This window comes from Planococcus citri, chromosome 1 (genome assembly GCF_950023065.1).
Source record: "Planococcus citri chromosome 1, ihPlaCitr1.1, whole genome shotgun sequence".
Taxonomy (NCBI): domain Eukaryota; kingdom Metazoa; phylum Arthropoda; class Insecta; order Hemiptera; family Pseudococcidae; genus Planococcus; species Planococcus citri.
The window spans coordinates 37,289,462-37,314,454 of NC_088677.1; the positions used below are offsets into that span (position 1 = coordinate 37,289,462).

General features: G+C 32.6%; 1 protein-coding gene across 2 annotated transcripts in view; it reads right to left on the bottom strand.

Annotated features, from left to right (window-relative positions):
• Positions 1-9,393: 9,393 nt before the first annotated feature.
• The window catches only part of Toll-6 (Toll-like receptor 6), a 112,676-nt gene continuing 97,076 nt past the window's right edge, over positions 9,394-24,993 (bottom strand). The window contains exon 2 of one of the 2 annotated variants that reach the window (XM_065344475.1): positions 9,394-14,746. The gene's annotated coding sequence lies outside the window, so the exon portion shown is untranslated. Of the gene's footprint in view, positions 14,751-24,993 lie in introns of both variants that reach the window. The other variant, XM_065344473.1, reaches the window with a different exon arrangement.

Below are 24,993 nucleotides of genomic sequence, written 5' to 3' on the forward strand. Positions count from 1 at the left end.
TTGGCTCAATTTTTGAGTCTTAAAAAGAGTTATTTTTATAATAACAGCTCCCAGCAGTGCTCGGAATTTGTCCTTAAAAATATAGATTTGCCGTAGTGGAAACCGTCCTTGTTTGAAATTTCAACTCCACCCGGGACTGACGTAAATTTGAATAATTCTTTTCATGAAAATACATATCGTATTCACGGCAAACTGGTTATGCAATTTTATTAACACGTATTATTACAATGCGTTTTTTTTCACATTTTAAAGGCGATTTTTCATTAATTCAAGATTGCTGAGTCCGAATATTAGCGTCCGTTTTTACCACTGTTGTTCCTTCACGCATAAAATATGTTTTTTTTTTTATTATTCACAAAAATTTGACATGCTGGATTCGTAAATTTGCAGTTGTGCTCAATTTGGACAACAATTGAATATTTTTCATACAGATACCTATTTTTTAAAGTATCTACTCAATTGATACTTATGACATGAAACAGATCTGTTTTTGGTTTTTCACAAAAATTGAACTGGTCGAAGTTTTCATGTATTTTAGACAAATTGTTTCTGTTTATTTATTTATTTATTTATATTAAAATCACATAAAATCATGAGATTTATAAACAATAAAAAATGCACAAGATGTGTGCGAGAAAGTCTAAGAAATCTGGGACAATTTATTCAAAAACAATCGAACAAAAAACCACAAAAATAGGGAAACATTAGGCCTACACTTTCAAGGAGAGGCAAAGGCACGTCTCTTTTTCAGTTTTTCAGAATACTTATCTAACGAAATGAGGAAAACTATTAATGTAAAAAATAATTGTGCTCAGCTTTTGGTAAACTATTTGTGGTGACATTGAAAACGATGAGAAAATACTAGCTTGAAATTCGTTCGTTTTATTGAAAAAAAAAAAATAAGTATGTATACTGTTGATTGTACATTTATCTGAAAATTGTATTGAAACAATTTAGCAATATAATAAATTTGTTGGCCGTCTTTTGCGATAACCTTATGAGCGAGACGACGCCTTTGCCTTGAGCAGGCGTTAACGCGGTCAAAAGATGAAATTGTTGTTGGAAACTTTTGCCAACTTTGAACTTTCTTAACGTTTCTGCGTTTGTTTCCTGTTTTGTATAGACGGGCAAATCTATTCAGATATATCAAAAACGCCATCCAAAATATTCTTTTTGTTCGCTTTTAATAGTCGCAAACCGTTACGTATAAACTTTCCCCGCCAAAAATATTCATTTTGATGTTTATATATTTGGAAAAGACGAAAGTTTTTACGAACATTTCTTTTTCCTTATGATATAGACTGAGCATTTTTTCTGTATGTTATTAGGTTCGGTTGAAATAGTCCTTTGCTACATTACGAACATCCACATTCTCAACACTCATTTGTATGAGTCAATGAATTCTACTTACACTATCTATTAATTGACCGAAATAGCGAGAATACCTCATCATGTACTTAGCCTAAAGGCAGCATTTACAAAAAACAATCATCAAATTCTTATACAACTTATTTTCCATACGTGAGTAGGTACCTACTTCGTTTCTTAGCGGTTATCAATAGTCTTGACAAATGGTTAAAAACGAAATCTAACCCATTGCGAAGATTATCAATTCGCATAAGTATGTTGGCAATGGTTTTGTATCGACTCATATGTAAGATTCGCAAACGCAAACTGCTGTCAATAAAACTAAATCCGACGAAGCCAATCAATCGCCAGCTTAATGTAGTTTTAATGTAAACGCCAATTGGAAATTGAGCAATATCAACCCAGTAAAAGAAAGTAAAAAGACAGATAAGTAGTAGGTAAACATTAGTTATTGTTAAGGTTTTTCGTTCGTTGGCCACGATCCAAAAACTCTGAACTACTTTATAGACAGCATTTTTCACATTCTGGACATGCGGATTTCATCGAGGTCTCAATAAAACATTTTTACCAGTGCTTCGGTTGATTTGTAATTTTCGATTACATTGACCGAGTTTTCGTTCAGCCAAATGTGCCATGTTCCATATACTTTACTCTTAGTAAATTGGGTAAAATGCTAACATTTAATTATCAGAATCAATAATCATTATAAAAGTTTTAATAATTACCTATTTCGTATTTTCCCAGCAGTTCTCTTCATTTTTGTCCCCATTTTTTTTGACGAGCCTAAAAAGAAGGAATCTTCTCATTTCCGACCAAAGATCTCAGAGCACGGCCGATATTTTGCTCGAGGGCAAAACGTCAATCTAGGTAAGTTTTATTTCCACTCACACATCCCTGCACTCTTAAACTTACCTACCATGATGGCTGACGACGATACATTTATAGCCAAGTATACGAGCAATCTTTATTTATATAATATTTTTCGTTACGTAGAAGCGAGCATTTCAAAACAGAAAGCAAATAAAGTTCGATCGGTCAATGTTTTAGTTTACTTTTCTTACGCGGATGGAAATAATGGGAGAATTTCGCTTAAAATCCACCAAATAAATCAAATAGGTCTGTATGCCTCAAAACACTATACCAGGTTGTCAGAATTAGGAGAAAAACTGTTGAAAGGGTAAATTCTCGATGTAATATTTGGTTAAACAGTTTTATTCCGACCATTCGTATGTGAGATGAAAAACTAATGACAGAAGGCCAAGAGTTGAAAATTTTCCTGTAGTAAATATTCAAATTATGATGGAATGTAGGGTTTTTACATTTTAAAAAGTCCACGATGTTGTTTTTATTACGTCCTAATTTTCGTATCCTCAGCTGAAATACTACCCAAATAGAACAATAGATTTTACACATTTGCCATAATTTATTGTAAAATAAAAAAATTTCTTGTTTTTTTTACACGTATGATACACGAGTTGAATAAAAACCACTTGAAAGGCATACATTGTATGCAAAAAAAATGCAACATTCAATTCAAAAAGAAACCCATCCCCAAAACTTGAAAATAAAGAATGATTTTGAACCACCTTGTATGATTATTTAGCATTCAATACGCGTTGAATGTACTTTTCATTTGGTTTCCCATACAAAAGCGACAGTTAAGCCTTTTTTTTCCTAGTCCACACTGTTTACAAAAGCAAATAAATACAAACTGACAGCTATTTGCTTCGACGAAATTTATTCGCTTTTGAAGTTTTAGCAGATTTTAACAAATGAATTTTTCCGTTTCACGCGCACATTTAGTATGCAAATGCGCGACCCTGGTCAAAAATACAACGGAATTTTCATACGCCAACGTCAAAGAATAGTTTCAAGTTATTAAAAACTTTGGTAATTATTTTTTTTGAATCGGATTTTTCTCTCATTGCAATTTAATAATGTAGACGCAAAGAGAGAAAGAGAGAGAGAAAAAAAAGAAAAAGAGAGAGAGAACGTATTCAAGGAGAAGGGGTGCTATAAAAAGTGTACAAAACTGGTGGACGAAAATATTTTTTAATATCATCATACAACTTTTATAACTTTTACAATTCACTTCTGTATGCACGAAATACGCGTTGCGGTTGAGTAAGAAATTTTGAAATTTAATTTTCTAAATGTACGTTAACTTTTTTGCAATATCTTCGAGTTATTTTGAAAAGAACGATAAACGTTGGGATTTGGCGTGCAGAGCTGTGGAATTTTCTAAAGAGAATAATGCGTTATAAAACCTGGCATCAACGAACTGTCGACGACACTCGCTACCCCCTCGTTTCCGAACCACAAAAATGGACATTTTTGTAAGATTGAACCTTCACGACACCGACATGCTATTAAAGGGCCAAGAGAGATGGATTTTTGTTCGTTTAACATTGACCAAGCCTACAAATGCGCTACTAATTTAAAAAATACTTGCCAAGTGGAAAAAAATTATACATACCTAGAAGTCTCGTTTTCTTCCATCGTGTGCAGTGATTATTTGAAAACTTGCATGAAAACATGTTATTTTTTCAACCAACGAAAGAATGAGGTTACCTACAGTTTTAAGTGTGTGTACAAATGATGTCCCAAAATTGCTGTCAGACTGTCTTATTTTAAGAAACCACGATGTCTGTCTTATTGCATAAGCCTCTTCAGCCTCCAACAATAAATTATGGTCTGGATTTCTAAAATTTGACCTAGCTGTTTTTTTTTCTAAATTAAATATTTTTCAATTGAGTAGTCAAATTTCTAGACAAATGGAAGGATTTCGAAAAAATACTCGTATTTGAATTTCACTCATTTCCCCTCACTAAAAATTCGGAGATAGAAAAAGCTATGTAGAAGCAGAGATTGAAAACAGACCGTCTCCAAAAATATTACCTACAATTAACTTATGATGAATCTTGATCCATATTCCCATTTTATTCCCAATGTGTGTTCAAAAATTTTAGCACTTTCCTAAAGCGACTAGGAAGAAATTGGAAAAATGTCAGCACCTTTTTTTTCATTTCCACAGATTTAATATAAATACCTAGATATGAAATTAAACTAATCACGATTCAATCCACTCTGTAATATTTATTCGAGAAATGTAATCATGCAGTGAAGTAAAACGCAAAATTCCAAGAACATAGTCGAAAATAATCGGTTGGAAACTAAGTACAGTTTCAAGTAAAATTTAAAAAAATAGCTGGAATAGAATTTTACGAACCTGTTGGCCATAATGTATAGGCATAATAATAAAGGAAAGATGAAATTTGTAAACATGAACGCAGATGTTCATTTTTGTAGAACTTTATTCGTGTACTAAATTTGATAGGTTATCTTCATTTTTTCCTCTTTCTTATCATACGTATTATATGAAAGCGATTATACTACCAGTAGAGTAGACCGGAAAATCTGTATACTTATTTTTTCACAAGGCTTATTTCGTAAACTTACTCGTACAATTTCCGTTCCAACAAAAATTTTATGAATATAATATATATTTTTTGTTTTATACTCACTTCCCTAAAGCAATATAATTATTCATGACTGGAATACCAACGTTGAATCTGTGTTTACTGCCTATTTATTCGTTTATTAAAATTTTAAAAATGAAAAAAGGAACTAATTACGTTGTTTTGTTTAGGAAAAATACGATAATCTACTAGAAACAAGAGAATGTGTACCTAAATCTTTTTTCCCCTTTTTTTTCAATAATCAAATCCTGAACTTTTTTTGTTCAATTTTAGAATTTACCACCGCAAACATTCGTCTATTTTTTTCATTATTTATTAGAGAAACAGCGATGAAGATCTTACAATAAAATATGTAGCGCGTATTAAATCTTATTTTCAACACGAATTTCGCAGCAGAAAATTAATAGGTGAGGGAATAAGTAGATGTTTTGGAGAAATTAGAACGCTAGTGGTTGCCTATTCACCTGCGCCTTGACACAGAGCCATAAAATTTGAATTATCGCCTTTTCTCTATGATGTGAGAAGAAAGTGGATAGGGTCAGCTGAATCAAGGTCAAATTCAAAAATGGTAGGTAAGTAGGTACTTCGAAAATAATGCAGCTGAATTTTGAAAAAGGTATTCTTTTGCTTTAGAAAAACTAGCTATAGGTACTTATACTCAAACATTTAGGTATACTTTAGATAGCTATCGGCTTAGGTACCTATAAAATATCAAAAACTCAAAACATTCGGTCTAAATTTCCAATGGAAAATTTTTGAATTTTAAATTTAGCAGTTCATTTTACATAAGATAATCAAAATTTGATCAAATAGAAAGCTGAAATTTGGCTTACCTACACCTTATTTTCAATGTTTTGAATCAGTCGATGGTGGTTTTGAGCCGTTCTAATGCCCTTGGTGAATTTTTGAATTTTCTCGAGAAAAATGTAGGTAGGCATATCTGTTGGAATATAAATTGAGCTAGCAGAAATGAATTTTAAAAATTCGCGCGTAAATCAATCTGAGAATTCACAAGGACATTTGAACCAAATTCGTAATTGTGAATTTCTTTCTAAAAGTTTCAGCATGGTGAGTGTGAGTATTCTTTTAAAATTGAGACATTCGAAAACCCACTCAAGGCTCACTCTAGAGCACTAGCAATCAATTTGGAAAGATCGAACATCTTGTATAAACTAAACAACTGTTTCCGCTGACGTACCTATCTGTGAAAAAAATGCTGAGGAAAATTTTGGATTTGAACAGGAAGTCACATATTTTTGAAAGTTTGGGCCTAAATCGGTAAATATGGTCTCAAGGATTTGGTTCCTTTTATAAGGATTTTTTCAAATCTGGAAAATCTGTAAAAACCTATGTCGGCTCCAGCTCAGCTCAAAACCACCTCCATTTAATTCAGAAGGTTTGAAACAAAGTTCAAATCAGTTTTCAGCCTTTTTCATCAAATTTCGATTTTTTTAAATAAAAATGGCGGTACAGCTTTAATCATAGACAAAAACAATGAAATCACTGGCATGATGTCATTTTGATGAGGTAGTGCACAATATGAGATATAATTTCTGATTCATCACAAAATTCTTCGTTTATTTGTAATATTCGCACCATTTTCCCCCTTATGCCGAATCAAGAGATTGCATTCAAGTGACGTTTACTGAATGAAAATCAAACGGTTGACGCTTCGAAAACTTTAAGCAAAAAAAAAAACAAAACAAAACAAAAGACCATCAGATTAAATTTTTTAATATGATTGTACTCTGTGTATGTTGCATTTTGATAGTTGAAAGAACGGAAAATTTCATTCCATTGGTATGATGGAATTGGAATGTTTCGTGTAACCATACGACATACGTATGAGTGAAAATTCTCCCGTTCGCTCTTTTTTTCCTTGCAAGTGACTAGTAAATTCAGGAGGATGGAAAATCTATATTTTTTTATTTTACCTACTTGTATACAACGTTTTTTTGTGCCCATTTATTCCAGAAATAAAAAAATAGATTCAAAAAGGATACATGCATGGTAGGTAGGTATATGTTTTACAAGTTTAGTTATTTATTTAAAATTCTTTTCAACTTGTATCAAAAGAGCATAGAGATGTTTGTTCTAGATACTTCATAAAAACGGTAACATAGTTTTGGAAATTCTGCGATGAGAGAAAAATAAAAGAGGTAGGTATTTATAAAGCAGAAAAAATTCAGGTAGACCTACGAAAAGAAGCGCCGCTGTGTATAGGCGTACCTCAGCAAAACTACGGGGGAGAAAATTTTCAAAATATTTCTCTCACGATGTAATGGTGTGGTAGGTATAGCTATCTTGGTATGCGGATAATTATATTATAACGATAAACAAATAATAATATACCGTTCAAAGAGGTTCGGGGTTCATTTTAGGTTGATCTCGCAAGAAATAGAAATCATCAAAACGATACAATTTTCAAATACGTACTCGGACGAATTTAAAAGGGGAAAAAAAGGAACCAAACCGAGCCTACGTAGTTGAGAAATATTAGCTTTTTATTTAATTTCGTAGCTTATTACGTGCAAAGTTGTTATGCTGATGCAACGTAAGCTCGAGTTAAAAAAAATTTCTTTAACCTCGTTATTAAGGGAATTGTCGACCCACCCAATTCCGAAAAGAGCCCTCCACGTCTTCGTTTGCTATCGCTTCCTCCTCACGGCGCTATCAAGATAGGATTATCTAATTGCCATTATTTCCACGTTACTCCCTTAATTTGCATTTCATTTTACGTTACTTTACCGCCAGCTTTTATACGCGAACCGTTATTTAATTTCTCTTTTGTTCCCGCGTTATCGTCTCATCCTTTTGTTATTAATACTATCGCGCCATCTTGGTTACTATCCTTCTGGTATTTTCAAATTGTTCTTAATTTTAATTACTTTGTTCAGTAATTTTCTTAATCTTGGCGAAGCGTTTTTTGGTATTTGTAACAGATGCGAGGTGATTTCCACTTATTTTCCGATATGGGCTTTTATATTTGTGCGTGGAATTTAATTAATTTTCTTTTCTTTTCTTTTCTTTTCTTTTTGTTTCTTTTCATCTGAAATCTGACGAGTCTTTATGTAATTTGTCAACCTGATTCATCATAAAAATAATCAATCAATTTAAAAAATGTATTTAATGAAAATTTCGTATTCATGGTTGTGGTTTCGATTCCATCTCCAACATCTGACTTGATAGATAAAATTTGTGTACAGGCTATAGCGAATGGAAAATTAGTAAAAATTTAAAACCATGCTCAAAAATGTTTCAATGCATCATATTCGTAAAAAAAAAATTAAACACGCGTGCACAAACCTTTCCAGGCCATACTTTTTCATCACATAGTTTGACATTCGTGACGAATAACAACAGATTTATTTTTCAGTCAAGTGTACCTAGACCTACACGATGGAAACAACACCAGCAGACAAGGCAAAAAGTCATGAATAAATATTCCGATCAAAGTTGAATGGCGTCATTTAGTTTTCGTCAATTTTGATTTATATATTTTGACTGCTGTATCTGCCGACACGGTGAAAAAATACTAAAATTTGAAATTTGTTTATTCAATTCCACACGTACCAAATAAGATTTACGTACGTTTTACACGTGGTAGAAATTCTTACTGAAAATAAAATGTACCGCAATGTTGGTATTCGTGTACCTACTAACGCGAGGATATGAATGCGTTAAATAATTTGCATAATCGGACACCGTATTAATATATTGTTACGTTTCGTATTTACGGCGTTTTGTGTAGGCAATTCATTTAACACGAGTGACAATGTTTTCTCCTACTCGCAATTTCGTATTTTTTGCATTTTTCAACACTTTTTCGTGCATTTTTGACGAACTTCGTTCAACACTATTGCTTTTTTCTAATTTTCGATGATTTTAAAGCATTGTTTGGTGTTTGTATATAATTTTACCATTTTTTCAGTCATTTTTTAAAATTTTGTTTGATATTACATCAATTTTAATGTTTCATTCAAACTTAGAAAAGAGTTTAACAATGTTTTATGCAAATTTTGCTAAACTTTGTTGAATTTCGCAGCAATTTCATCACTTTTTGATAAATTTTAGTTATTTCAATGTTGTTTTTTTGTGTGTTTTTACATCATTTTAACACGTTTTCAACACATTTTCTTTAATTTTTGTTGGCATAATTTTACGGAAATTTCATCTTTTTTAATACTTAAAAGAGATAAAATTTTACAGAATTTAATTCTTTTTTAAAATGTTATTGCATCAGTATTTGGGACGAAATTCAATATTATTCCATAGTACGTTTTTCTGCAAAAAACTTTTATGAAAAAAAATATATATATTTCTTGGTTTAGCTTTAGATTTTAGCTAAAGGTTTTTCTATGTACCTAGGTTTAATTTTTGTCCAAAATCGATCGTTTTTTCCTGTTTTAAGCACAGGTTTTCAGTTTGGTATCTCTGTATATTATGTATAGGAGATTCGATTGAACCAATCGGTCTGATTACAATTCCTTATCCTCAGTGACATTGTGTACTTATTATTTTAGTATTTCTTCAATAAGATATTGCACATAATTCAACTTTTATTTTCCATGAAGGCTTAAAATAAATGGGAAAAATTGCAGCAACATTTTACAATGTCAACACGAATATACAAAAAAAAAAAAAAAATTATACGTAAAAATACATAAAGAAAGCGTCGTATATACAACAAAATAAATAGGTACATGACTAGATTAACAATTTATAAAACACAAAGTTTGAATAATAATCACCGTAATAAAATAAATATTAAAAAAGAAAAATAAATATGTAAAATGAAAAAAAATGGAACAACACTTCGCTAGTACAAATAAAAACAAAATGCGAGAATGGAATTATTTAAAAATAAAAACAATTGAAAAATTGATCATAGAACGAGTTTAAAAACATAATACGATAGGTACCTTTGGAAAAAATAGTGATTTTTAAACCTCGTTTTAAAAAAACATTTGGCTCGTTTACGGCTCACACCTCAAATCCATCATTTAAACGCGGCGTTTTTGACAAGAAAAGATTTACCAATAGGGTATCTATACTTTAAGCGTTGGTCGGTATACGTAATAAATTTAAAAGAAAAAAAAAGTCAAGATTTTCATAAAGTAACGATGAAAATATTTTTCGCCGTTTGAGAATTTCAACCATTTAATCACCATGCTAGTTTTTCGTTTTTTTTTCTCTTTATTTTTTTTCCTCTCAAGCAGTGAAATGCAATAAAGAACTGACTGAAGAATTCCAAATGTCAACGATGGAAAGGAACAGTTTGGCGAAAATGAAAGAAACGCGATGAAAAACCAAAAAACAGAAAAAAAAACAGTAACCGGAAAAATGTTCCGAGTATAAGGTTCTGTGAGAAAAAGAATATCTAAATGAACACACTTTTAGAAGACAAAATAAAATTAGAGGGAAAAAATTAAACTTATATCTGAACAAAAAACCTAATATTCAAAAAAGACCGAGGGTAGAATAACGCAATATAGTATAAATAAAGAGCAAAAGAAATATACTGCTGGATAATATATTTACTCTCGTAAAAATAATCTAAAGGAAAAAATTAGAATAAAAACATATTGTTTACGGCCTACAGTATGATGCAAAAAGTTGGAGGAAAATAGAAAATTTTATCTCCGTAATTATAACGAATGTGTAAAAGTTACACAATATTGCGCATTTTTTTATTCTTGATTGGCGAATAAAAAAATAAAGCGGATAGGTAAGTACCTATCTGCATATATATTTCCCAAAGGATGCAATAAAAAACTAAAAAAGAAAACTGACGTAAATTTTTTCCATGTAAGTACTATATCATTGCGACAATGTTTCGATTCGAGCAGTAAATTTTTTAGAAAATTTTTATACTTTCATTTTTATCTATTTATGAGAGTTTGTAATTTCAAAACCGATGGTATAAATGCAGTGAAAAAAAAAAGAATTTCTCTGTAGATACTAAAGGCAGCATAATTGTCGTAGGTACCTGCAGCACTCGCAGATTGCAGGAATAATTATCGTAATATTATTCGCTCGCGTATTGGAAATAAACAAGAAACGGAAAGACAGAAAAAACTGAAAGAAAAAATACGCCTGGAAGGTAAACGAAACGTACAAAGTACTCACTAATTCAACTTTTTCCTTCACTGTAAAGAGAGTTGTAAACACAAGACGATAAATTTCAGTTACGAAAGGACTAAATTATAAAAAATAATAAAAGCGCATGTATAACGTGGTAAACCGTACTTGAGCTTCTATTTCTGGAAATACTAGAAGAAAATAATAAAAAGAGAGAAAGAAGAAAAAAACCTGCAGAACATTTATGATCACTACAGTTGCTAGTGAACGCCAAAGTACAGAGGTAGGTAGGTAATTTTATAATCAACAAACCGCCATGCAGCATGCGAACAGTTCCATTTTTACGACGATGTTGGAAACTTTTGAATCGTACTTTTGTCATAGAAGAAACCTGCTGAAAACGGGTAAGAGAAGCGAAAAAACACACACGCAAACAGCTTTGAAATTAATGCCGACCATTAACACTGTTGGTACCCTACTCACGTTTTCTCTTGCAAAGAAATTTTTAACGCGGGAAAAACTTTTAATACACATACGACAAGTTGTGTCGCAGTCTTCAAACTTAATTTTTATTGATGTTCTAAGGGAATTGCCGGTGAATAGTAAAATACCTAAAAATACAAATGTTTCACGAGATAAAGTGCAAATTACATTTTCACGTTAAACTATAATATATTTTTTTCTTTCGCAGACAATACACGAAGCAATGCGAGAGTGATAGCGACAATATGAGGGGCTAAAGTCGGTTCTTCTGCTTCTTTTTTTTTCTCACAAACTTTGCCAATTTCGAACGTTGATGAAATTTAGGCTTTATTGAGTGACAAGTTTAATTTAACATGTACCCGGTGCGAATTTGTTCATTCAAAAGTAGACTATTCTACTTTAATTTTTTTACAATCGCAATTTTTTATAGACGTGTTAGCTTTCTACCTTATTAAATTGATTTAGGTATCTTCTTCGCTAAAAGTATTTTTAAAATCCCTTAAAATATAAAATTTTTAAAGCTTTATTCCCCCAAGACACGGTCGTTATTCTGAAGATAATTTTAACTAAGTACCTAATGAGTTTAAATTATTACATGAAACCCTCAGACGAGCTTTTTGAGACAATGAAAAATCATATTTTCGTAATTAGACACCAAATTTATCAAAAGTAAGTTCGTCGGTGGAAAAGTACTGCTGCTGCGTGCTCCTAATCTTTCAACATTTGTGGAACTTAATTTGATATTTCATCAAATGTTTAGAATTCGAGCACCTTAGATGCACTATTCACTGAACTTAAAATTTCTCAAAATTTACGAATTTTTCCAAAATCAATTTTTTTTAAATGAAAAAAACATAATTTACCCAAGTACTCAGTTTTTGAAATAAATTGAAAACTAACTAGGTTTTTTACAGTCCTCGAGTGAAATTTTGTAGTTTTAACCGGACCTCGACTTTTTTTAACAAACTGTCCCCTCCCACTATTCAATCTGATTCTATGATAAGAAGAGTAACAACTGAACCAGCAGCAGTTACTCTCAAACATCATTCCCAATAGGTAGCGCAAAAATAGTTTTTTTTTACTATCATTAAAAAAGATAACGCTGACTGGTTGATTAACAAGAAACAAAAAATTTAAAAAAAATGTAGATATGCTAAAGAATCAACAGGAAGATGTCATTAAAAATGAAAAGAGGTAGGTAATATTATTTAATAACTTTTTTTATGCATTCGCTAATGAACCATATTTCAAGCTAAGCAATTTCTAAAGCTGTTGCTGTCGACAGTGATGTACATTTTATGAGTAATTATCGTGAAAATCTTCCAGTTTCTTTCGCAAATTACACTTTTGATGACATAATCACCGAAATAAATCGCTTTGTAGTATACCCAAACGAGTACTTATCAAAATGAAAGCTTTTTTCGGTGGTAAATAATTTCCCTGATTTTCCTGATACGTAATACATAATAGGTAGTTAAATTCATCTAAAAATAAGTTGAAGAAAATAAAGCGAAAAACATGTTCACAAAATTCAAACTCTATACGCGAGAATTCTATAAAAGTTTTTAATTTTTATTAGCGCCATAAATTATTATAATCAATTTATCGATTAATAGGTAACAACAGTTTTGACCACACGAGCTTTAAATGCCTCGAAAAACGTTCTACATATTTTCACTAAAGAAAACATTTTTAATGCTTTTACGTAATCTATATGTATGCAATTTTTCTTTACGGTTTTTGTACCTACTATATTCGAAAAACATGGAAATTTAAACGTAATTTCACGACTTCGAAGAATTAATGAAAATTAATGGATTTATCGAGTTTCTCTACATAGATAGATATTTTTATAGGATAACTTTGGTAACAAGTTTCAACAAACCGTGACTATAAAATTTTATACGTATTTTTTTATTTCGTTCAAAATTATAACAAAATTAAAAATAATATCAACGACGCGCAGTTCCAGGATGAAGTTTTTTGAAATTTTTTGTCGCAAGAAAAAAACTTTCGTAATCTATATTGACTGAAAAGTATCCATAAGAGTTTTTTTTTTCTTTAGCGCGGTTTGTTGCAAGACTATAAGTACTGATCAACTTCCTCGCAGTTAATTTCAAGCGTAAAAAATAAATTAAAATGGAAAAGGCTGTCTTGCTTTGTTTAATTGGTAAGTCGGTTTAATTGAAGTTAACCTAGAGCAAGGTTGAATGAACAATACTAGGAAACTTTCTCATTGTTTTTGATTAATTTTTAATTATTTGCTTCGTTATTATTTGTCGATGAAATAAATTTTACGGATGGAGAAAAATGGTTAAATAAGCACCTAAGTAGGTATAGGTAAAGGTATCTAAGAAGATTTTGAGTCTATGGGTACCTAGACACTAAATGAAAAATTATTCATGCAGATAGGTAGGTATACGTATGTACGTTTAAAATGCCCTGAATGGCAGGCTCACATGTCCAGTTTTAATGCCTCAATGTTAAGCCCTGTCCCCTTTTTCTTCAATTTTTCTCTCGAAAAATAATCAAAATAACTTGGACTGGGAAACATGAAGAGTCAGATCAGTTGGACAAAACTAAATCTCATGTGAGCTGAGATCACCGGATTATAACCAAGTTCGGATAGGCTACTTTATTAACTTAGGAAAAATTATGCCAAATTTTTTATATTTAATAATGCAGCAGTTGTCATCAAATCGATTAAATAATCCAACCATATTTAAAAGATAATACACATAACGTCCCATTTCCCACAGATTATGAAAGCCCTTATACCTACGAAAATTGACCAGGTAAGTACTACATTTTAAAATGCATCGTGGTGAGTTGAAATTCTCAAACGGTTTTGGATTTTTAACGCGTATCACAGCATTAGGAATTGTTATAATTACATTTAATAACGAGCGAAGCCTAATTCATTTTAAACTATCTAAGACGAAATTCCAGTAAACGCAGTTAAAATTTAAAATTAGTCTGTAACATGGTATCGTTTCGTTTAGTCACATTACGCTTACTTACGTACTAACAAAAAAAAAAAAAAACATTCTCATTTCTTTTCTCGATTTACAAAAAAAATCAAGACACAGCACCGAATTTTAACTAAATAAATCGTTTTTCTTTCACGTATAAACGATGATCGATTCAATCAATTAAAAAAAGAAAAAAGACAAAAAAAACCACATTTAAGCGAAGATGAAATACAAAAAAATTACACATAATTTCCGAAATTCTTCACAGGTATTTATATCAACGCGGAAACAATGGGGGTCACTAGTATCACTGGTTTCGCACCGCATATGTGTGTGTCAGTCTACGGCAAGCTGAATTGGATTCTATCTGAAACAGAAGCAAAAAAAGACCATTTGAAAAGACTTCGTACAATAAGTTACAATTAGGTGTGAAAAAAATCGATGATGAGAATGAACGCTAAAAGAAAAGTGGTTATCGTAGAAAATAAGCTAGTATAAATACATTTTCAAAGGAACCATAAATATAAAAAAGAAATGAAGACGCAGCTATATTTCGGATGGAAGTAAGTTGCCTTATCGTGAAAAGATACTTTAAATATATGCTGGGACATAGAAGCCGCGAAGTAACGAAGTAAAATTTTCGAGAAAGTGCTCGTATAAAGAATACGGATAATACTTAAACGATGACATCTTGTTAATGTCGCGACTCACCTCCCTTACACTCGGTGGCGTATTTTCTAAATGTTTTTTTTTTTTTTTTTTAGGTACTCTTTCATGCTAAGTATTTCTTTTTTATCTATTTCCTTTTAAGTTTCTTTCTTCTTTTTGATTTTCCTGCTATACTTTGTAAATCAGCATTAATGGCCTCGCCGCTCGCCCCCTAAAGTGTCAACTTCTAATCTCGTTAATGTATTTTCGAGCGAGGGTTTTTCTCGTATTTTTTTCTCTTCTCTTCTTCTCATTCACACTACGTCAACTTTTTATACACGACGTCGCACTACACCACTCTTGCCGAGTATTATTAAGTAAATTTGTTTCGTAATTAGAGTTATTTACTTTAAAATAAACGCTTTCTGTAACCTTGAGAATCTCTTTTCGTTGTTTTTTTTTCTTTCCCCAGCCGCCGCCACCTTTCTTGTCACGACTGCCATTTCTATTTCGTCGTCAACTTCCTGTTCGTCGTCGTCCTTTCGTAATTCAACGTTACACAAAAATCCTATTTAATGTATTTCCACAGAAAGATTTTGTCCTTTTATTTTTGTTACGTTACTGAAAAAACAATCCAAGTTCGACCTAGTTTTTCCAAGGTAGGTATATATATCGTGATATAACGCCAAGTTAAAACAAACGTTTAACGGTAAATGAAGAATTTACCAGTTTCCAGCGGAAATTTCCTACTTATAGACCAATTTCGCTACTGTCAACGACGACGACGAAGACGAGCGAAATTTCCCAAATAGTAATGAAAGAAAGATACTTATTTTTCCCTAGGATAGAAAAAACGCAAGTATACTCAGACTTATGGAGTTGGCGAATTGGTCGGTTAAATTTGAGATGAGCTAAACGCACTATCGATCATTTTGGAGGAATATACAGGGGACGGATTAGTTTTAAAATTACTCGCTTCGATTTCAACAACGGTGGAATTTTCAAAAGTAAGATGCTCCGAATCCTACACGTACACAATCGAAATATATTTTTAAACAGAAGGGAACTAAGAAATAGTCACCCCAAGAAAAAGAATTAGGTATTTGAAATTTCAACCAAAATAAAATTTTTTTCTCAAAATACTTTACCTCGAATGGGTACAGAAATTTTAAAAATCAGTTTTTAAAAAAAAGAAGGAGAGAAAGAAAAAAGTTTTAAACAAGGTCCAACAGTTTTAAAACGAAATTTATATTTTGAATATGACCATAATTTCCGATCTAAAAAACTTTTACGGCTTTTCATTGTTACTAGAAAAACTACTTCGTGAAAGAAGAGTTGGTGGATTTGAAATATTATGAAAGATTGCGCTCATAAAGTTGGAAAGAATCTCAGTTCGCGCGTCAAATTTATGACGTTATTATGTAGCCTTGATTTTGGTGTATATGTGGAATATATTTTTTTGTTCTGTGTCTTCTGCGACCTTTTTCATCTACACAGTTAGCACACATTTTTTTTTTTTTTTTTGCATTCGATGAACAAATGCAGAAATTTTTGAGGACTATTCTCTAATTGATTCAATTTTGCAAAATTTTCTTCTGAAAAGTTTTTCCCTCTTTTAAACGAACATGATACACTTGCCGCTTGCAAAACGATGATTAGATATCTTGAAAAGGTACGTAAAAGTATGGATTTCTCAATAGATTGTCAAAAGACTGTTTTTTTATCGAACGAGGTACAAAGGTATCTGTATCAAAGACCTTGAAACACGTAACAATCAAATGTCAATTAAATCAGCAAATGAAATTTCACCTTCTATGCCCGTCAGTGAAAGATGTACCTACATATTACATATCAATTTTCCAATTCACTGTTCGATGTTTGAACATAAAAGAACAACCTCTACACAAAAAAAATCCTGCGTTACAGCACAAGTGTGTTTAACAAATCAAAACTCGATCAAAGTGAAAGGAAGTAGGGAAAAAAAGCCTAACAGGTACTTATACAAGAACCGAGCAACGTACTCTTTGATGGAATAGCGATATTTATTGATGCAGAAAAACAATACGAATTTTGTCGCATGTACGTTGAGAATGGTAAAATTTTGGAATTGGTTGAAGTTGTTTTGTCGAGCTTGTCCCCTCTTTTCAAGTTGTAAATAGGTCAGATAACATTTTTAACTTTTTAAGTGAAGACGAAAGATTGTTGGAAATTTATGGGAACGTTCAGCTGTGTACACCAGGTTCCATTCGGGCCAAGTGTTTACAAATTAAACAAAATATCCTCGGGGATACTAAGCGTGAATATTTCTAATCGTATTTTTCTAGCAGCGATAAGTTTTTATTGATCATAGAGAGTCTACCGTGGAGTAATAGACGATTGTGAAAATTGTACGTATTTAAATTTGAAAGTTTGATGATTTAATGGAGAGTTTAGTGTGTTGAAGAGTTTTTGTAAGACAAGTATTGATGGGAAATTTTGAATTAAGCTCTAAAAGTTGGTATCTTCTTTGAGATTTTTAGCTCGTTAAAGTTTACTGTAAATCTTCAAAAAAATTAGTTAGTTACCAGAGTTTTTTTTTTCTGTTTTTAGGTACATAGCTAAAGATAATAATGTAGGACCAATACTTTTACAAAGAAGGGTGAAAAATTGGATTAACGATTTCACGGAAATTAAAACAAATCTACAAATCAACGCAGTAAGCCGTGTTTTTTTGTATTATCTTCGGTTATCTATTCACTCACTTCGACCGTGCTGTGAAAAAGGAGTAAAATAAATATATCCGTACAGACGTTTTCGAAGTGTTGGACACCGTATCGGGGTTTTCCTCCATTTACGTACTCGTATTCTCCATCGAGATGCCAACACGAAAAAGATACCAGGAAAAGAATTGATATCACTGCTTATACACTAGAGCATGCAAGCGAGATGCAATAACTCGTAGCACAACCTACTTAAATTCACAACCCTTCATCAGCGTAGAAAATGATCACCAGGCTGAAAGGGTGTTTAGAAACTGAATAAAATTCCGGTATTTACGAATTCGCGTGTTCCTATTCCAATTCCTACACTGTACTCCTTGTCTCATTCGCATTCTCCAGAGATAGATGCTCCATCCCTAACGGAATGAATTTAATATTCAATTCGTTTGAAAACCATTGTCGAAACCCGTAAATGTTTTTTACCTCATCTTATCCTCCGCATACCCTGCGAACGTTTAGCGTCACCTTAGCCCACGTCTCTCGATCAAGTACATTCTCTATTTTATTATTTTCTCCTTTTCTATAGCACATTTACATACTGTACTGTCAACGTGCCTTTTTTATCATCGTATTCTAAATGAAACTTGCCTCGATGTAAATACGTACATACTTGCGAAAATTCTCGATTTCGGTGTTTCTTTTGGCTATACCTAGTTTAATTAATATCTATGCGGAGATTTCATTAATTCTAACGTTTAGTATACTCTCGTATGTTATTCACGAGTTCTTTTTTTTTCTTTCAAAATTTGACGTATGTATTTTAAAATACCTAAGTTTGATTGCTAAAATTGAATTTTTATTTCAATTTGCCTGAAAGATTAGAAAATAGGTAATTGAAGTTTCGTGTACCTTCACCGTGATGGGCAATAAGTTGCCTACCCAGTTCGCCGTAAATACGTATTGAAAAGAGTGTTTAATGATGTAAAATAAGTTGCCTATCCAATTTGCCGTAAATACGTATTATTATGTTTTAAACAGAGGATAACCCGTAAAGAAGATTAAAATGTAACAGTGTGACGATATTCGAAAGCATGTGATGCTCTTGCCCTTTCTCCAACTATTCCTCTCTCCCTATCACCCCCTTTCAAGGCTATTTCATACCAATAGGAACCATAGTCCCCCGCTTTGATTAACATGATTGCAGTCTGAGTGAATCTGTCCGAGCATAATTTGAAGAGTATGGAAAAAGATTAAAAATCATTTTTTTACAAATTTTTGAAACTTCAAAGTAGATTTGAAAAAAGAAAAAAATGAGTAGTTAATGTACGTCAATAAATGGGTTTTCATGTGTCTAACTAGTACTCATCTCGCCCCCCCCCCCACTCATGAGACGGTTTTCAGCATTTGAATGGAGCAACGAGGTCCGAACACAGCCAAATTGATTGTCTTGAGACATAAGAGTAATTTGAATAAGAATATTCCATTTTAATATTGAATTTGTGAAAGAAAAAAGCAAATATTTTTTTTGTTCCTCAAAAAACATTTAAAAAAAAGTAATAATGCACCCGAACGAAGTGAGTTTTTAATATCAAAAGCAAGGTAGTATGTATTATTGAATTCTTCAACTTCTACAATCTACATACATACATACATACTTACTAGGTATTATTTTAAAAACGTGATAATAAAAGAATGAGAAAAATGCATCTGCCCGAGCGAAGCGAGAGCCCAAAATTTGGGAAATTTTTTCAAGTATTTTAGTTAATTTTTGAAGAAATAGTTCAAGATGCCGTAGAAAAGAAAATACTGGGGCAAAATTTTGACCGATGAGCAAAAGACAGTGTCCCTCTAAAATTTTTCCATAAGAGCAAAATGTCACCTTAGAGCCACCGGCACTTTTGGAATTAACTGCATGGGCGGCGCTGGCTCTTTCATACTTTACATGTTAATTTTTCAATATGAAAAATTCAAAGGCTAATTTTCCATGACAAAAATTGAAAGATTAAATTGATGTGAAAAGCAGAAGTTTATGTAATTTATGTAATTTAGGTACACGTTATTTTCAACCTTCCGAATTGATTAAAGGTGATTTAATGTTATTTAAAACCAGCACGGTAAGTACAATGTTTAGATTCCCTTGTGATGCAAAAATTTATTTTAAGATGAGAAAGGTTTTCCACACCATCTATGAGGTTCAAAGACCATTAGCAATGGAAGTTTCTGAATCCACGAGTTTCATTGGATAAAATGTCGCAAACTGAAAAGCTCTCCAACCATGTTTTTTTTTTTTTTTTTAAAGTTACTTTAATGCTATAGTAACACTATAAATGGCTCACCCAGTGAAAAAAGTTCAGACGAATGCAAAACTAAAAAGTAGATACGATTACGCGGATACGCGACAAAATAAAAACAAAGATAATGATAAAAGCTCGAGCACAGCACCTACAATCTGCATATATTTCGTGTAGTGAAAAAAAAACACAATGTTTTGATGAAGCTAAACAAATTTGCCGTGTTTGTAATTAAATTGTGTACTATACGTAATGAATTCGGTAGCGCATGCAATAATTAAAGATGTAATATTGTTAACAGATGGTTAAAAGGGTAAAAATTTGCTGTAACCGCGACCGATTGTGGAGTTAATGATAATGAAATACTATCATTCGCTTTATGCGGACGTATACCGTGAGCGCAACGAATAACCATATACACGCGCTCAATACTGATTATTATCGTACTAGTATACTATAAGCTACACTATATGAAATTTATAATAATCGTCCGTGTAAGCTGACCCATGTGTTAATTGCATTTTCTCTCCTATTACTTTAATGTTTAGCTTCGTATAAAATGCGTGTTTCGGGTTATTTAATAATAAATTCGGACGAGAGAAAGGCATCGGCATCGACTTTTTCCTTCTTTTAATGCGGAGTGTTTCGTCAAACTGACAAGCTTTCCAAGTTAGTATTACGAATTTATACGTATGTACGGTATTTTTTGCCCTTTTAGCCGGAACTCGTAGTGCGAATAATTTAGAAACATGTCTTCTGCCTTGGAAATTTCTCAAACCTTACGTATATCTACGCGGCAGTGCAGAGGAAGGAAAAAAAATCACGTAAAAAATTCGCTCACTAGGTCTAAAATTTGACAAACGAAATATTACTTCCTGAGACCGAAGCCGTAAAAATGGCTCCACGTCGCGACGCTACGGACGCGAAGGAAAATCGACGATTTTTTTTCAAACCAGGCGACGTACTCGTTTCCGCAATTACCCTCGTTGACGAGGATTAAGCTGCTATAATGACCGGCCAGCTAATAAAAATCATTTTCAGACCATTTTTCTCCCATCATCGCACATCATTTCGCTTCGAAATACTCTAGTTCACGACGGACGCGTCGCTGTGTACAGTTTACTAAAATAGATTAACCAAAAATTGCACGAATACAGGGTGCCTCGGAAGTGACGAGGTGCTTCCTTAACCTTCAACTCAGGAAGTAGGCAAAGGCATTCTGGTCGACACATACACATCACACATGCACATTACCTATCTTTGGATTTTCAATATCAAATATTTTTAAATACGTATAACTTTATCGCCTTTTACTGGCGTAGACTGTGATGCTTTAATTAGAAATTAATTACAATAAAATCGAATGCCAATTTTTACCTGATGGTCATTTTAAAAGTAAGCAAATTAGGCAGTCCATCAATTCACACATTGAACGATTTCAAAATTCACATAGTTCACGATGAAACACCCTGTGTATCTTAAAACCACGCAGAAACGAAGAAGAAAATTTTCAACGCGTGATTGTGTATCATGGCTCAACAGCAATTTCATATGTAAGTATGTGAAAAATAAAAACCTCTAAACGAATTTCAGCTAAATTTTCAGCAGTGGTTGGTTGTGTAAGTACGCGTTGTGTTGTAAATCAAACTCCCCGCACCGTGCTACACTATGCAAGTCATACTCAAACTCGGTTGTCTTTTTTTCTCTCATTTCATCGTCTCTCTTGTTCCTCTTCCGTATAAAAACTCCTTCAGATGAACAAGATAAATAAAAATGTCTACCACCGAATATGGTGGTTGCGCACGGAATCAGTGCGCGTTTGAAATACTCGTATACGTATAGAGAAAATCGTGCCTTATTTCAATAGATACTACGAGATGGTTGCTCGCTGTATTTCGGTATAGCCGCCATAAATAATAGACGGTTATTTTATACCATTGGTTTGCATTCGGTAGATTTAGAAATATCACTTTTAAAAACCAAATGCAATGTAGTTGAACGTTTAAATGGTCGTAGATGCATTTAAAAGGCCTCTGTTTCCCCCTATTTATGCGCGTGTACATACTTGCAGCAAAAAAGAAAAAAAAAGAGAAAAAAGGAAAAAAGCACTCGTAATGGTCTAATGAAACGAATAAATAACGAATATCTAATAAAACGTCATGTGAGGCGAAGGAAATTACGCTTTTAGAATAACGATATGACGAGAAAAAAAACCACTAGCACTGGCGCATTCGTCGATCCGTTGCAATTTTTTAACCACTATACATTATACAATGGAAGGAATAAATGATGCGTTTTGAGGACACGAAACAGGTTGTGTTACAGATCTCGAAGCGTGGATATAAAAGTTGAAACCCTTAAAAAGGCAATTTAACTTATCACAGACTGCGAACTTTTTTTCCCAACTATAAAAGTTTACAAGTTCGGGGAGTTATAAATTAAAAAAAAATAAAATAAAATAAAAAGGAAAGAGAAAGAGAGGCGTTACAAGAATAACGTCTTATCGGCAACATGGCCTACATTATAGTTTATATTTATATATATAAAAGCGAAAAGTGTAGCACACGTACATAAACAAGCGAGATTTTAACTTTCAACTGCCCCACTCCCGCCGCGCCGCCCCTTAAACGGTTAAAAATGGTTTCTGGTTCTTTTGGGATAGATACGTCGTCGGAATATAAAGTACTGTGTCATAATATACGCGAGTTCAAAAGTATAATCCTTTGGTAGTACTTGTTTTTCAAAGTCGTTCGGAGGTCTTCTCAGTGATATAAACTTTTTCCGATAACAAAATGAAAGTATGTTTCGCGCCGAGACTCAGACTAACAGCGGTATCAACATTGCAGACTTTTCAACCCGCCAGTCAATTCTACGGGTTTTCGAGGTGAATTTTTTCTTTCTTGCCTCCGGTTTTTGCGGTACTAAGCAATGCTGTAGTTCGCGAATTTCCTCAGATAGTGCTATGTACTATTTTATCGCAACTATGTCCTCGACACAATCTGTCGACAATTTCCCCATTTCCATAATACGTCTTCGCTATACACAAAGGTCAAGGAATCGAGTAAACACATTAAAACTACATTTGGTTAGAATGTGGAGCAACTTTATCTTTTTTTTTTTTGGTCGTATTAGGTTCGTAAATTAGAAAAACGTACTACGAAACGTAAAAAAATCTCTCGAGAAAAGGAAACATTACGGCTGAAGATACCAGACGATTTCTTTCCCTCTTGTATAGCAATACGAAATCCAGTCTATTGATTCGAAAAACGGAAATGTTCTCGAAATTTTTTTTTCATAATGTCATAGTCGTCTATCAGTAAGTATACGACCTTCATCGTCGTTCACCACAACCTACCTACTTATCGCATATAGAAATTTCCCTTGCCTATACTGAATTCTACATGAAAAGCATAATTTGTTTTGCTCTTAGATTTGCTTACTTATAGAAATACTTTCCTGATCAACAAACAACGTTTCCTTATTTTTTTCACTCGCTAATTAAAGGTCTCAAAGAAATTATACAGAATGAGGGATTGTTAAAATGGTTTATATATTCAAAATGCTCGAGATACAAATTACCGAACTTAATTCCGAGCTTTATAAGAAAATTTATTAGCGTTGGCAGAATATCCACCAACGCTTTACGCTTTTCTCTGTTTTATCGTGTCGATTCAAAAGGGGAATAAAGATTTTAAACTGTTATCGGAATTCCGTGAGATGCAAACGACGAACTTGAAATGAATGGAATTTAATTGACTAACTACCTACGTAGGTATAGGTACGAATTTAAATGAAAATACATCCTTGAAAAATCACCTTGGTCACGTGGACGAACGGTAATGTGAGTGAAGAATGATCCTCATTTCAAGTTTAAAATTGGAAGTTGAATATCTAAACCAACAATAATTTTTGAAAAAAAAAGTAATAAATGGTGGGTGCGAATCTTAGAGTTGATAAGATGAAATAAAATCTTAGGAAATTTAATAAGTAGACTGTCAAAGTATGTGTATTTTGGTTGCTGTTAATCAGAGCCAAGAAATTGAAATTTTCCCTACGTCTTGTTGAAGTCATTGAGGGCCTTTATCCATAATTTTCTGCTAGACTCATCAGATTTGAAAAGAAACAACATGAAAAACGACCCATTTTAGGTACTTCAGTACCTACCTACTTTCCTTGCATGACCAAAGGCCGAAATTCGTCAACTTTGAGCATTGTAACAATAAAAACTGATCATTTCTAGACGCACCGCCCACTTCTTGGTTATTAATCAAAATTATTTCATTTTATTATGTAATTAATTACTTACTTTACTTAAGTTAGACTATTTGTACATTGTTATGGGGTCATTCCACGTCAATTCGACCAAGAAGTGGTGAGGGGGGGGGGTCGACGATTTTTTTGAAATTTTTTCTGCGAAAAGATCTTTTGAAGGAACGACCAATGGCGCAAATCGCAGCCCTCTAGCCCTTTTTCAAAGGCTGCTAGGGGGTGTCAAAATTGTCAGTGAACTTGAAATATCATCCATTTCAGCAGTGGATTACTCGATAACCGCGATACCTAGGTACCAAAATGGAACTGATTCCAATAGAAAGGGGTTTCAAAAGGTTTTTTGGTGATATAAATCATAAAAATCAGTGTTGCCACTTTTTTGTTGCCACTTTTTTTCGTACGAAAAATTTGTTCGAAAAGTTTGAAAACATAGTTTTCGTATCGTTCGAACTTTCAAGAATTCTGAAAAAAATATTTATTATGGTCAACTTTTTAAGCTGAACAACATATTAAAAAATTGTGATGGCATTATTTCGTAAAGTCGATTTAAAAAAATTGAAAGTTTGCGAAAAAATGCGATTTTTTAATTCAAAACATGAAAAAAAGTTTTGATTGGTGAAGTTGGCCCATTTGACCCCTATTTTTACATATCCGTTGAAAAAGTTGGAAAACCCCTTTCACTTAGTGAAATGAACTGATCACA